This window comes from Amblyomma mixtum, chromosome 7, assembly GCF_055824585.1.
Source record: "Amblyomma mixtum isolate Tamu chromosome 7, ASM5582458v1, whole genome shotgun sequence".
Taxonomy (NCBI): Eukaryota; Metazoa; Arthropoda; class Arachnida; order Ixodida; family Ixodidae; genus Amblyomma; species Amblyomma mixtum.
In genome coordinates this window covers 34,890,917-34,906,471 of record NC_143018.1, presented here as the reverse complement: position 1 = coordinate 34,906,471, position 15,555 = coordinate 34,890,917, and the positions used below count along the sequence as shown (strand labels likewise).

The 15,555-nt window shown below is 45.5% G+C and overlaps 1 protein-coding gene and 1 long non-coding RNA gene across 7 annotated transcripts in view; one reads left to right on the top strand and one right to left on the bottom strand.

The window, feature by feature from the left end:
• The window catches only part of LOC149335624 (uncharacterized), a 366,902-nt gene that overhangs the window by 34,478 nt on the left and 316,869 nt on the right, over positions 1 to 15,555 (top strand). The window lies entirely within an intron of this gene.
• LOC149335626 (uncharacterized) lies at positions 7,637 to 12,359 on the bottom strand. The gene is made up of 4 exons (XR_016284072.1): positions 12,021 to 12,359; positions 10,479 to 10,606; positions 8,362 to 8,584; positions 7,637 to 7,794 (listed from the first exon to the last, which is right to left on the bottom strand). It is a non-coding gene; the product is annotated as an uncharacterized LOC149335626 (long non-coding RNA).

The window sequence follows — 15,555 nt, the reverse complement described above, 5'->3', positions numbered from 1 at the left end:
AGGGCAAGATGGGGGGCAGGTTTTCAAGCTAAAGCAGGTTCCCTGATTTCCCCAAGGAGCGTACGTTAAGCATACCTTGGGGAAAGCCGCTACACGGAGGAAGTAGTCAGTGCACCCCTTCCCGCTCCCTCAGTATGCGTTGACGGAGAAAGCGGATGTTCCATAAACAGCCTTGGTTCCCAGAAAACATGGACTAGAGGAGCTAACATAAACTTCGTCCCCTCCCCCATGTCCAAGGGCTGGGCCCTTGTGGATTTTCCGGAGGATCAGATTACCCCTGCTCTCAAGGCGGAAAGCTGGGCTAGTTGGTTTGACATAGTTAATTAAAAGACTAGCGCATAAAACTAGGACAAAGACCTAGTTTTCCGATCTCCTTCTCTGTCTTTGTCCTAGTTTTATGCGCTAGTCTTTTAATTAACTACCCCTGCTCATGTGGCGACTATGTTGTTACGCCGACACGGCTGCCTGCATAGGCGCACCTCGCAGTTGACACGAGAGGGTGTATACGTCTACGTTAATGCGTCTCCTCTGTGCCAAGACTCTATGATGTGGCGTAGTGCAAGGCGCTAAATAAAATTAATGGGGTTCAATACACTTGAGAGTACAAACGCCGAAGATTTTCACTTCTGACTCGGTTTGTTTTGCTCTAACCGAGTACCCGGGCAGGTGTCATGTGGGAATGTGGTGTGGATTCACTTTTATCTTTTCCGTAGAGGTCGCCTTCTCTCTCGACGTACGTCATTTGCGCACGTGTGAGACCGGTTTCTGACAGAGCGCGTATGTTTTCAGCCTTTCAGGCACGCTCTCCCTCCTCTGAGCGTGAGGGGAACCCCGAATGCAAAAAATTGCGAGGACACTTTGGCAACTAAAGTGTTGAGAGGAGAAAGCCGAGGGCACTATGGCGTGACGAATTCCGGTTGATGTGACGTCACACCGTTCGCGTGGCTATATGGATGCCCAAATTATACATATTTCGGGGATCTTAAGTGTTAATTACGCTTAATTACACATTTTTTCCATCTAATTTGACACAAGTCCGACGTTTTTCCGACCATTCTGTGACAATTTTCACTATGCTGTGACGACTTCCGGTGGATGTCACGTCACACCGTTCCCGTGATTATATCGACGTCCGCGCTATTTCGACGCAATTTAGACATTTCTGCCTATAATTAATTAACTAATTAATATACCGTCATAAAACTTGGCCTCTAGGTTCGTTTTTTCCTCTATCTGAAGCAACCATTGCTTTTCTTCTATCCTTTTTAGTTCCAGAGTTAAACGCGTGTGACATGCGTTGTTAATGGACGATCGTACGAGCCATTAAAGGCGTTCGCCTTAAAAGGCGTTTCCGGTGCCGTTGATGCTATAATTATTTACAGGTTACGAAGTTCGCAAAAACAAAAAACTGTACCGGCCATTCAGGGCACTACTATGAAAACAGGCGAATGGGGACGCCGAGGCAAAAAAACAAAAAACAAAAAGCGCCTGTACATAGCCGTGTGATGTAACGAAAGAAGGAAGGAGTGAAAGGCGAGAGAAAGAGGCATCGTAATGGTGGTGGTGAAAAACTTTATTATTGGCGGAGCCTAAGAACCTATAGGGCCTATAGCATATGTGCATAGGGAGATTCGTCTTGCCCTATACCATATAAGCTATAGGCCCTACCATATATGCTAGCCGTCCCGGTTTCAGTTGGTAGAGCGACTGCCCCGTTGAGGCGGTGGTCCCGGGTTCGAACCCCGGAACAGGACAAATTTTTTTCTTCAACTACGAAGTTCTTGTGAAAGCTGTAAAGATTTCCTTTTTAGCCGTATGACGGCGCTTGGGTGGGTGCTATTGAGTAATTAAATTACTCCCTTATTACATTTCTACTCCACCCCGGAGGATTCTCCAAAACGCTGGTCTTCGCTGTGTATCGCTGTGGCAGTACGCTTTTGTTCGCACTGTGTTATCTCTCGCCAGAGAGAGAGACGAGACCCCGTTCCCCAGTTCGTGAAAAAGAAGTAAAAAAAGAAAGAAAGGCCCTGCCACGCATTCCGTTGGCACTCGCTGTCAAAGACATTTGTTCCGACTGATTTTTTTGTTTGTTTTGTTTCGTTTCGCGGACGCCATATCAGCGCGCCATTAGTGACAGCTTTGCGACCTTCGCATTGAGCCATTCGCTGTCGTCCGCCGGTGCATGCAGCTGCTTGCATGCATGCGCCGCGATTACGGAGGTTTCGCAAACGTCGCAGCGCGCGAGCCGAAGTGTACGCATGTGGCTGTGCTCAGTGCGTGCGCGTCTGCGCGTAGCAGCATCCGGAGCTGATCCCGTGTGGTGCAGCGCCCGATATGTCGGTACGGGGCGTACGCAACGTGTGCGAACGTTGGGAGGGTTCCTCCCCCTCCACCACCGTTCCTCCTCCTCCTCCTCCTCCTCTCACCTCGCTACCACGCGTGCGTGTCCTTTTAGGCGCCTTTACTCCTCGCTGTTAACACTCCTCGCTATTCATTAATTCATTGGAGTTTAGAATCGGGGACTTTTCGGTGCAAAGCCCGCTTGTTGTTCGATCGTGGCCGACCTTACCGGCACTGACAAGCGTTGCAGTCGCTTCGATAAATTGTAAGTGAGGTTGAAGCGTCTTGACTGTTTATTTAGCCATTGATAATGTGGAAAGCGAATACGCACTACCAACGCTGTTGAATTACTATAATTCGGTACAATTTGATCTGTTTCAGCTATCTTCTTGGGAACTTAGGCTTATATATATGCGGCTACTTCGGAATAACCGTGGCTGCGCAAGTACATGGTTGCGCAAGTATGTGTGTTTCGTCTCTCTTGTCCGTGTCTTTGTTTGCATTATAAACCCTTCTACTTCAATATGAACTACCAACTCGCCCAACAGGAAGTTTTAATGAAGCAAGTATATGGTGCATGATATTCCTTTTAGTGGCGCTTTTGGAAATATTTAATTGATTTATATCTATGTGGTGTTTTTGATGTTATTCCTTTTAGCGGCGCTTTTAGGAGTATCTAATCGATGTATATCTATGTTGTGTATTTGATGATACGAAACCACCAAGCGAACTTTTCTCAGTTATCTGACAATGAAATGACAACGCGAGACACACGACGTATAAAAAGTTTTGATTTTTTATTTTAAAGGGGCTCGGAAACACTTTCTGAGGAGAGTACATAAACTCGCTCAATCAGCGCATTCCTTCTTTGTGAATACGTGAGCAACATAATACACTTATACACGCAGCGGAAACCTATACGATCGCTCGCGAAAGTTTGCGAGTTCTTTGCGACGACATTTTGCTTGCTCGGACCCTCCTCCGTCGCATGCGTAATTCTATTCACGGGTGGTTATTAGTTAATTTTTTCATGCGTCACGCAGCTATCATGTCCGCGGCCAGTCAGCAGCGTCGCTCCATTGGGTCAGGAAGCTCCGCCCCCCGGGGAATTCCCGCTCGAGGAGCGCCCACCTTTTTGCATGCAAAAAGTGACGGAGAGGGAAAAGGCGCGAAGACGCTGAAAGTCAAAATTTGGCGACACATAACTCAGCTTCTACAAAGCACATTAAAAAAAAAAAGTTCTTGCTGGGGGATATTCGTGAAGCGGCTTTTTTTGACGTCCCAGGGATACCGCAACTTTTCGAGAGGCTCGTTCAGAACCCCTTTAAACCATTACAAATAGTATCCACCGGCGTTCAGTCTTGCTAAAGTACAGGCGCGGCCATAAGTAAACGGAGCACGCTATTCCGTTTCAAGTGCAATCGCGCTTTCTCAATTGGTAATGAAGAAGCGTTGTTTGTGTATACAAGGAAGCCCATCAACCTCCTCTACCATCATGCGCGTACCACTACTGGAAATTTCAATTAGATTACGCGTGAAAAATATTCGAAGACAATTGCGTGCTCCGTTTACTTTTGTCCGCGCCTGTACATGAGAACTTGCGCAACTCCACGTTATTTCCGCATGGTGCCGTGCTAGTCGATAATGGCGCATCGTCGATTTTTCGTGTCGAGGTTTTCCTCCTCGAGTGGTCCTCCCGAGAGCACGCCGACAAACAGCACTGACCTCCTCCTCCTCTTCCTTCGCTCGCTTGAGTGAATGCTTCGATGCGAGGCAAGGCTGAGAGCGACGTTCATTAACGCAGCATCGCCGGACTCGATAAATTCGTGGTTCCGTCCCGTAAGTGACTGAACGGGCGCGGCTGTTCCACGGCGCGAGCGCGAACAGTCTCGCGGTGGAAGCCGCACTCGTGATTGATTGTCTTGCGAGAGAAGGGGAGGCGTGCAGCGGGCTCGCATAGGTAAGCGATGGAGTCGGGCGAAAAGATTGCGGGCTGATTTCTTCGCCGCATTTCATTCCGTGTTGCCGTGCCCAAAGTTTATCGCCGAGGCAAGTATACCCTTCGGTCAGGCACAGTGGAAACGTTGATTAGACAATAGCTACATCCTTTCCGATATTAACAGTTTAGTAGTAGTGTAGTCGGATACAACTCAAGAACGAAGCGGCTCTTCTCCGTCGAAGGACCCCCTTACAGCCAATGGCGTCGGCCTATTCTCTTGAGCCGGCAGCTAGCGTCACAGTGCTTTGAGTGGTAGATGAAAGGGGATGGTTCCCTTCCTGCATTAATGCAGGAAGGGAACCATGCATGACAATTGTCATGCATTGCCACGGGAGCAGGCTCATGACAATCGGCCGACGCCATTAGCTGGAAGGGGATCCTTTGACGTGGAAAAGACCCTTCGTTCCTGAGTTCCCCCTAGAAACAATGTTTAGTCAGTCTATATACTGACCAGAGACTTTGGTCTTTAGGGTCTATAAACTTTCTCTAGACAAACTGTATAGACTTGTTTATAGATAATAAAAATGTTATGGACAGTCTATGGACGGTCTATAGGTTTGTGGCCATACACATTCGGTAGACTTTTGCTTATGATATTCTATGACTGAATTGACAAAAGGAAATATCTATAGGAAGGCAATAGAGCCTATAAGAAGTCTATAGATGGTCTATGGACCATTTTTATTAGTGTTGTATCCGACTATAGTATGGCACATTTAATAAATGGCATTTATTTCAGAGAGAGAGAGAGAAAAGGACGGAAAGGCACGGAGGTTAACCAGGCGATGCCCAATTGGCTACCCTACACTTGGGGAGGGGAACAAAGGGGAAAAAAGGAAAAAGAGCAGCAAGGAAATGAGTCTTCTAAGTGACCAGCGACCACTATGTCACAGGGACAGAGGGCGCGCACTGAAAACTTAAAGATTATAGGCGGGAATGCAACCCCGAGTCCCTTAAGAAATTCAGGAGCGCTTTCACCGCTTTCCGTTGTGTGGAAGGTTGTGTCCAAGGCCCCAGAACGTTGGACTCTGTTAAATGACGCGAGTCCAAGCGGAGCAGAGAAGCATTTAGGAAACCGCGCTCTCGATCAAAACGAGGGCAGTCACAGAGGAGGTGTCCGATCGTTTCGTCACAACCGCACTGTCACACGCTGGAGAGTCAGCCATTGCGATGAGATGGGAATAGGCGTTTGTGAACGCCACTCCCAGCCACAGGCGGCACAACAGCGTATTATCACCGCGGGGGAGGCCGAATGGTATATGATGTTGGAGCAAGAGGTTGAAGTGATGCGCGTTTATTTCACGCATTTAGTGGTCCCATAGGGTCAAGGTGACGAGAGCGTGTTGCAGGTTCAGAAACCGAGAGGCAAGCCAGGTGGGCCACAGTGGGAAGAGGGGAAGGTATAGGCGGCGGCTGCAAGGCCGTGTGGTGTTGTGTAAGGCGGCGTTCTATGTCGGCGTATGTAAAAAAACAATTCATCACAGCCTTCATAATAGATAACACACATTCATAACAACATTCATATAGCACACAGCGTGCGGGTGTCTTTTTTTTTGCGTTTCGCCTCCATCGAAGCTGCGGCCTTAGCGGCCAGGATTCGACCCCGCGTCCCTGTGCTCAGCAGCAGAACGCCCTAACTACTCAGCCACCGCGGCGGGTGCAGTCGGTTACACTGTGCACATATAGACGCAATACCCGGAGGCGAGTTCCTTCGCAAGGCTTGTGTTTGTTTTTCCCGCGGTGGTGCACGGAATTTACGAAGTGGAGCTTAGCAGGAATCACCAGGAATGGAAGGAACCGGTACGGGGTTACAACGGGAGCTTCGCGTGAAGAATTGATCGCGCCTGCGGGCGACGTTGCACCCGTGACACCTCCTCGGGAGGCAGGAACGGGGAAAGAAAAGGTCCGGTTGATCCTTTTTTTCCCTGTTCTACCCCTCTTTTGTTTCTCATTCCTTTTTTCTGGTAGCGATCCCTCGATTAGTCTACTGTCGCCGATCCCGCTCTTCCTTTTTCTACCTTCGCATGTCCTCCATCCGTCCCTTTTCTACCTTGGACGCCTACTACAACTCCTTCATTTCCCTTCTTTGTTCCCGTTTTCCCTTACAAAAATTTCTACCCAGTTTTAATTAAATACTTATTGACTCTCGGCAATAAATTGTATTGTGGTTTAATTGAGAGCTTATAGACTTTTTTTGTCGTGTTTCAATTTAAAATTGGCCACCGTATTCCAATTGACTGTTTATTAACTTAACTCGATAGATCCAAATTGAGATTTTATTGACTGGCAATAGATATTTAACTGACTGTTTATATACCTGCAGTTCACATTTAATTGCATGTCAATTAACACTGAATTCATATTAAGTTAACATTTAATTGCCAGTTTATTATGAACTCTATTGTGGTTTAATTGACAGTTTATAGACTTTTTTGTGTTGAGTTTCAATTTAAGATTGGCCACCGTATTCCAATTGGCAGTTTATTAATTTAACTCAATAGATCTAAATAGAGATTTTATTGACTGGCAATACATATTTAACTGACTGTTTATAAACCTGCAGTTCACATTTAATTGCCAGTTTATTACTTGGAATTTTTATTTAATTGACCTGCAGTTCACATTTAACTGACTGTTTATTAAAAGATCTAAATACATCCAGTCGAAAGTTTACTGGTTGTTTATTACCTTGCCACAGTTTTCCGAGCTACATAGTGCATCCGCTATGTGCGTGTGGTGATCTCAAAATCACAACACTGCGATACACTCGCACGAAAGAAAATTGGCGAATTACCCTTCCTGGTGTTTCGAGACCAGATTTTCAGAAATGAGTTCTGTGACATGGCATAGTGTGTTCTCATCTGGTGTGACTCAGCCGGCTGATACCAGCTCTGGTGTGCTTTGGTTTACTGTTTCCTGGTGCGGTTGGTGTAGCATTCCGGGATGATGATGTCAAAGGAAGGGTGAACCATCCAGAAACAAATTTGTTACCTAACATGTCTTCATAGTGATGCTCAATGTTTGGACATACTATCGTGAGCAAAATTAAGAAACCAATGCAAGTGCATGCTGAAACGTGCCATATTGCATATGGGCATCGGTCTCGACAACAGGATTGCTTCGTCAGGCGGCGCCCACATGCAGTTTGGTAAAATTCGGCAAGAACTCACAGGGGCCTCTCAAATTTGAGCACTGTAGTATGTACGTAGCAGCATGCAAATAAGTATTACATGATTAATGTTCTTGAGAAGCACGAAGAGCAAGTATGTATTGAAAGAACAAAAAAAAATGCTCACATTTGCCTAAGAGCAACCTTAGCTTTATTAGTAGACAAAAGCAGCGAATGAGTCGCACTGGAGGCCCCTCGCGTCATAGCGTGCATCTTTTCCGAGAAAGTCGAATATCTTTCATTGCCTTGATGGCAGCTTGAATCCATTTGTGTGTAGCGACAGTGCCTGAAGATTAAGGGAGAAAAATTATATATTTATTATGATATACACTGCTACAATGATCCCATTGCAAAGACAACTAGCAAATGCTGCTATTTGCATTAAAGGAGGATGGCTAATGTGACAGCACCCATGAATGCCAACACTGAATCAGATCTCTTAGGCCGCAACACTTTTAAAATACCGAGCTTCACAGCACATGGCTGCCAAATACCAACAGCCTTATTTCTAAAGCATGACAGCTGAGCATTCATGAAAATTTGTTAACTCCTGGCTAGTTTTTCTGCTCATGCACTGCCCCATTGGTCTCAGAACCTCGCCATTTAAGCTATTTATACTGTCCCTCACATGAGCTACAAACTATGCCCATCAATTAACCTCTTCTACACAAACCTTCACATGATGACATACCTACAGTGAATTGGTCACTAGCTTCCATCCCATACATTTGTTATTACCCTTTGTTTTGTGCTTCCTAATAAACCACTAACAAATCCTGAGTTGCAATTCTCGAATACACTGACGGAGTGAATATATACTTCTGTGCTAAATCCAGCTAAAACCAGTAATCACCTGTGAGTGCATCCATTTTCACTTGCGTGAGTGTCTTCTGTAGAGCCTTTTCCTTGCCTTCCAATATCCTTCTCCTGAGCAGCTGCCAATGAAGCTGCGCTGTACCACTGCTTCTCTTCACCACACAGTTGTGGTGGCCCGCTTCAGAAATACTGCATCCTTCTGGATTCCGTCCAGAGTTTGTACACAGCCTTTTCAATCTCGAAGCAATAAATGAATGCACCTGCAGGAAACAGAACACAGGAATAAAATTTCTATGCTATAGTCACAGCCAGGAATGAGGCGTTAATTGCGGGTTTAACGTCAAAGCGACTCAGGCTTTGAGGAACACCGCAGTGAAGGGCTCCAGAAATTTTGGCCACCTCAGGTTCTTTAATGTGCACATACATCGCAGAGTACACGGGCCTCTAGATTTTGCCTCCATCGACATTACACCGGCGCGGCCAAGATCGAATTGCATTTCTTGATTGCATAGTGTCATATGGTAATATGCTTTCATGCCTGTTGAAGCATGCAAGTCAGAAATCATGTAGTTGTTTAAAATAAACACAAAACTTACACCCTCACAATGATGGTGTCATGCAATAGTAGTAGGTTCCGATGTAAGAAAGAAGTGAAAACGGTAATTGTGTACTTTGCCTTTTTATAACGTTAACTGCACAAATCATTTAGGAAAATGATTTCATGCTGATGAAAATTACAGATTAGTGTGTGTAATAGCAAATATTCAAAAATAAAAATAGTATGCAACAGTAGGAGCACTGCCTGTATATCACACAAGAGGCTGGGCTTGCTAAGAGCAATTCTGTAATTCCAGCTTTTCCACATGCCCTTGACACAACACTGAAATGTGCAATACCCAAAAAATTTAAATGTGATAAAGAAGGAAGTGTAACACACACTGACGACTCACTAGTAGACAGAGGAAGTAGAAATAGTAATGCAATAACCAGCACTAAAACGCACTAGCCTTCATAACAAAACATGCTGCAATTAGTCACATTAAGATGCAGAGCCATGCCAGACAAGCCAGTTTCTTAGAATGGCAAAAGCACCACTACACTCTAGTATTTCCAAAAAGGTGCGCATGTTACAAGCCAAGTGCTTCTTTATTGCTATGCTATTTTTCACTATGACCATTGCTGCTAAGTGCATGAGAAAAAGAGGGTAACATTTCGCATTTTACCTCTTTGTTGTTTGGTTTGCTTTTCTTTGTACTTGGCTCCTTTCTATTTCTGAGTATATACAGTGCAACCCATATAATGTGGAAAACTGATAATGTAAACAGTTGTTAGTGCAACATGCATTCATGTCTTATATCCTATTCTTTTCGAGTTGTTTAGCCATGCCATCAGGTAGGAAGCCAAAAATCTGAGTCAACCAGGTCGCTACAATCTCCTAGACAAATATATGTGAATTAGAGCAAGTATACTCACCGAAATGGCAAAAATCTTAAGGTTTACAGTTAAATTACTATTAATGCCTTTCATATTTTGCTCCTCAAGTGAAATCAGATGCCTTCGCTGGAAAGGTCTCTGAGGATCAATAACTTTGTGTGGGCTAGTCGGTTAAGCATCATTGTAAGAGGCAGCGCAAAAGAAACCAGGATGAAAGGGAAGACACATATACCACAGGACGAGCGCTGAACTACCAACTGGTAGTTGGACGAGTGCTGAACTACCAGTTGGTACTTCAGCGCTCGTCCTTTGGTATACGTGTCTTCCCTTTCATCCTGGTTTCTTTTGCGCAGCCTCTTACAATGGGTCTCTGAGGAGTGTCATGTGACACTGGCGTTACAGTAGAAGAATGAAAGTTATCCTACGGCTACAACTGTTTAGGAGGAGTGCTATGTGACACAGGTATTACAGTAGAAGGATAACAAGGCTGTCCTCCTGCTGTAATATCGCCTTAAAATGCTGCTCTGTAGCCCGCCACTTCAAATCCAGAATCAAAGTTGCAGTATTGGATGACGCCTTATTGAGAAGAAACACACATATACTATTTCAAAGGCAAATGCCAACATATGCCGTCAACACTGGTTCAAAGCACACTGGTGCAACACACTGATCTCAACACAGAGTTCTAGAAAAACGCACTTTAGAAAACTCAGTACTTACATGTGTTCTGCAATACACGTTGAATGGGCACAGACAAGGAAGACAGCCCCACAGTTGGACAGCGGAGACTTCCTTTTCAGTGACAGCTCTTTTCAGACCTCTTCACCATTGGACAGCAGGCACTTCACCTGCATAACATCATAATTTGAATTTCACCTGTGCAATCTATGGAAGATGACGTACCCACAATGACTGTGTTAATGGGTAAGAATTCGTACTGCCAGTTTCACACAAACACAAAGCAATGTTTAAACAGACAAAAGTTACCTTGCTCACACTTGAATCCACAATAAGGTCTGCACTGTTTAGGGTTCTTCAGAAATAATTAATCTGAAAGGGCTGTTAGAAAAGGCTGCAAAGTGCTCGAGCCTATTTTTGGACTGGTTATTCTTCAACATCTAACAATAATTTTTTCTTCACGGTCGCCTGCCACTAAAAGCACTTTACGGCTACACTAATGATCGAACAGGCAGTTTTCTCATTGGGGAAGCCGCATCACTCCTCTATTTACGCGAATACGCGTTCATACAGCCTGTTACTGGATGTGGCTTTTTGAGCTTGTAATACACCACTGCAAGGCGATTGCACCGACAGTTTTGCCTTGGAGGACGACGTATTCAGTCTGCCTTTGACTCCAACGCGATTAACCGCCCGCCACAGTGGCCAGTAGCGCGTATCGCTTGGTTTGGTTTGGTTTATTGGGGTTTAACGTCCCGAACTATAAGGGACGCCGTAGTGAAGGGCTCCGGAAATTTCGACCACCTGGGGTCTTTAACGTGCCCTGACATCGCACAGTACACAGGCCTCTAGAATTCGCCTCCATCAAAATTCGGCCGCCGCGGCCGGTATCGAACCCGCGTCTATCGGGTCCGGCAGCCGAGCGCCGCAACCACTGAGCCACCGCGGCGGGTCTGGTGCCGCACAGTCCGCTGCAGCGAACACGACTCGATGTCGTATCGAGCAGAGTATATCAAATGCCGAGCCCTGACGCGTACTCGCGTAGCGCAGTATGCAGCGCCAGAGACCGAATGACGCGCACTATGGGCCACCGAGGCGGGCAGCTATGGGTTAGCTGCGTCGAATGCAGAGCGAACACAGCATACCCCTAGAGCTCGACAGCAGGTTTAATCGTCTCGCATAGGTGTGTTCAAAGCTTACGAAGCCACTTCATGAAATTGTATCGACGCGTGTACGCGCAGCACATAATGCAACGCTAAACAGGTCAAGTTGCGTGCACTATCGTCAAACCGCTGCGAGCGGATAGCGACGAAAAACATGCGTGCAGGCAGCAGTGCACAACCACGTCGAACAATGATTTTAGCTTATTTTCACGGCGTTCGCGTCGCAACGGATACACTGTGAACACAGACAGGCCAGCTAGTTATAGTGACTCAATGTAGAGTGCATTTTGCCACCGCAGAAATAACCGTGCACAATGGCGGCAGCGCCTCATCTCTTCCGTTTCTTCTCGCCTTAGTGCTAGGTGGTTAATTTGCGTGGTGGCAAATTGCGCGCATTCCTGCGCATTATTACAGGTCTTACCTGAAAACGAAGACTCGACGCCTTCCAGTAACCGCTTTCTTCTTTTGTAAGGCGGTTCCGGTAGATAAAAGACGCAGCAGCTTCCATCGGTGAAGTCCAACGTGCTGTCATGACGAAAAGCCAGCAGGGTTCCCGGCGCGGTCGCTTTTTCACGAAGCACACGAAGGGCTGGAAATTGTACTGCCAGCGGTGCCAAAAGCTACGATCACAAGTCAAACCAAACACGAGTTTGAAGCAGCGATTTTGAAATAAATACAACACAAAACATGCCCCAACGAGCGAGCGGCGAGCACAAACGGCAGCACGCCGGAACGACCCACGTGGTCGCGTGGTGCCCGGATGTGTTCGTCATGTCACGTGACCTGCCAGCCTGCGCGCTCGATTTGAACGGCGTTAGCAAGTCCGCGGAGCGGGCGCAAGGTACATATGCTGTATATTGGTTTCTCAATAGGTGTGTTGAATACTGGTCTCACGAGGCATTTCAACAGCCTGTATGCTTATACTCTATGGTCCAATCAAGATGATGCCATTTTATTTCATGCGTTTGCCTCCTTTTTGTTGTAATAGTCTTTAGTTACCCTCGTGTACATACGTGTGAATGCTCCCTTTGTGAGCAAATGTGTACGGCCCCTTATAACCCACACCTGTAAAAATCCCCAATTGGATTGACATCTTCAATCGTAATAAATATCAGGTTTTTCAGGGAAGACTCGAAAATTTTCAAAAATAGGCTTTTTGGGGTAAAAATATGGCTTTTGCGGCACATTATTACCAGTATCGCTGGACACCGGGAAGCCGGTTAATTGTATTAGGTAGTAAGCTGGTAAACTAATTTCTAACTTTTTAACTATCAGAGATAGGCAATTCGTTGCAATTAGAGATTTGTAGCCGGTCGTTAGTAGTAGCCATATCAGTTTTTAGAATTTCTAAAACGCGATTACACTCGCTGCTGTGGCTCGACAAAATTTGGCTGCATCGTGCGAAAATACATTCGGTTTCGAAAGCATGCAGGCAAAGCAAGCCCTCCAGTGCATGTAACTAGTCGAAAAAGCCAAATTTTGTCGAGCCGCAGCCCCAAGGGTAATCGCGTTTTCCAAATTCTAAAATCTGATATGGCTATTACGACCAGCTACAAATCTCTGATTGCAACCAGGCGCCTAACTCTACTGATTAAAAAGTTATTTATTAAAAATTAGTAAACCAGCTTACTGAAGACAATTTACCGGCTTTCTGTTGTCCGCCAACACTGGTGATAGCACAAACCATATTTTTACCCCAAAAAGCCTATTTTTGAAGGTGATTGCTGAAACGCCCGGTATTCAGGTAATGCTGCCTCCGCACCATTATGCTGTCACATTTATGAATCAGTAACTCAAGTGAGCTCTCCCTTACATTGTGCAATTTAATTCCAACCTAAGGATAGTTTCATACCACATTTCTCACTTGGTACCAAAAAAGAATACTGTGTTCAGTTGTACGTTAAATTTTACACTGCGAAGCGACCTCATGAGCAGTGTTTTTCCGAGTCACAACCTACAACCAACTTCAACATCATGACCTCTCCCATAGCAGATATAATATGAATAAAGGCTGTTCAGCTGAAATGGGAATCGTTTGAGCTGTTGTTGCGGTTGGTTCTAAAATTTGTGAGAAATCTGTTGTAAATTTAATTTTTGTTGCTAAAGTTTTAATTCACTTGTAGTCAATTAAATTTATATTGGGTCATATCAGTCAATAACATATTGACTTTTTAATGAGTCGTGAGAAATGGGGTGTAAATGGAATTTTTGTTGCTTGAGATTTAATTCACTTGAAGTCAATTAAATTTATATTGGGTCATATCAGTCAAGAACTTATTGACTTTTTAATGACATAGTGAGAAATCGATGTAAATTGATTTTTTGTTGCTTGAGTTTTAATTCACTTGTGGTTAATTAAATTTATATTGGGTCATATAAGTCAAGAACTTATTGACTTTTTAATGACATAGTGAGAAATCGATGTAAATTGATTTTTTGTTGCTTGAGTTTTAATTCACTTGTAGTCAATTAAATTTATATTGGGTCATACCAGTCAAGAACATATTGACTTTTTATAGACCAAAGTCATTAGGATTTGAGTATTAATAGACTTTTTATTGACTCAATAAATACTCTATAAACAGTTAATTGCATCTCAATGTTCATTTTTGTAAGGGTTCTTCCCATTGCCGGTTGCGCCATTGCCTCTATCTTTCCCCTTTTTTTCCGTTGGACGTAATTCCTCGATTCGTTTACGCAGTCCAACCAGCTCCCCTCTTTCTCCTCTGCTGCGTTGCTTTCTTCGCGCTATCCTTTCCCTTTGACCCCTGTCGCCCGTTCGGGCTTCCGTTGCCCGCATCTCCCGCCAGCGCTGATTGGTTGATTCTTTCGGTTCATGGCTATCTAGGCTCTTTTTTCTTTGTTGTTTCGTTTATGTGGTGTGCGAACCTTTGCTTTTTGCTTCTTTTTAACCTTCCTGGCCTCTTTTTTTGCGCAGTGTTTAGTTTTTTTTTCTTTATAACGCATTTCATTATTCTCAACCTTCTCGGCCTCTGGCATCGTTTTATTGTTTCGACCTTAACGCAATACCGGGCCTTTCGGGCATTGCTATGCTTCTGCAGGGTGTACGCGCTTCTTTTTCTTTGTATATTTTACGCCGCGGAATACGGGGCCTGTGGCTGTTTCCGCGCTTTGGCGTCGGTAGTCGTAGCTAACGCTTTATATTCTGTGTTTTAGAAGGAAAAGCACTGCCGGCTGGCTATCTATATGCGGTGTTACGTTGGTGACCGTAGAACAGTATTGTAAGCGCTAACGTAGGAACAACGTTGCTGCTACTACGTTGGGCCGCCGCGGTGGCTCCGTTGCTATGGTGCTCGGCTGCTGACCCAAAAGACGCGGGTTCGATCCCGGCCGCGGCGGCTAGAATTTCTTTGGAGGAGAAATTCTAGAGACCCGTGTACTGTGCGATGTCAGTGCACGTTAAAGAACCCCAGGTGGTCGAAATTTCCGGAGCCCTCCACTACGGCGTCTCTCATAGCCTGAGTCGCTTTGGGACGTTAAACCCCACAAAACCAAAACCAAACCAGCTACTACGTTGGTGGTTACGGTTACGAGGCTGCAAAGAAAGGATAAGAAACTTCTAGATAATAAGTCAGGGAGATTGTGCGAGTGCTTTGGGAAACACGAGGTCTTTGTTGGTTGGTTGGTTTATGGGGTTTAACGTCCCAAAGCGACTGAGGCTATGAGAGACGCCGTAGTGGAGGGCTCCGGAAATTTCGACCACCTGGGGTTCTTTAACGTGCACTGACATCGCACAGTACACGGGCCTCGAATTTCTCCTCCAAAGAAATTCAACCGCCGCGGCCGGGATCGAACCCGCGTCTTTCGGGCCAGCAGCCGAGCACCATAGCCACTGAGCCACCGCGGCGGCTAGGTCTTTGTTCCTTGTGACTGCTTCAAAGCTACAGTGTGTAAGGCAAACGGTTTTCTTCGCTAGTCGACACAGCACCTTGGAC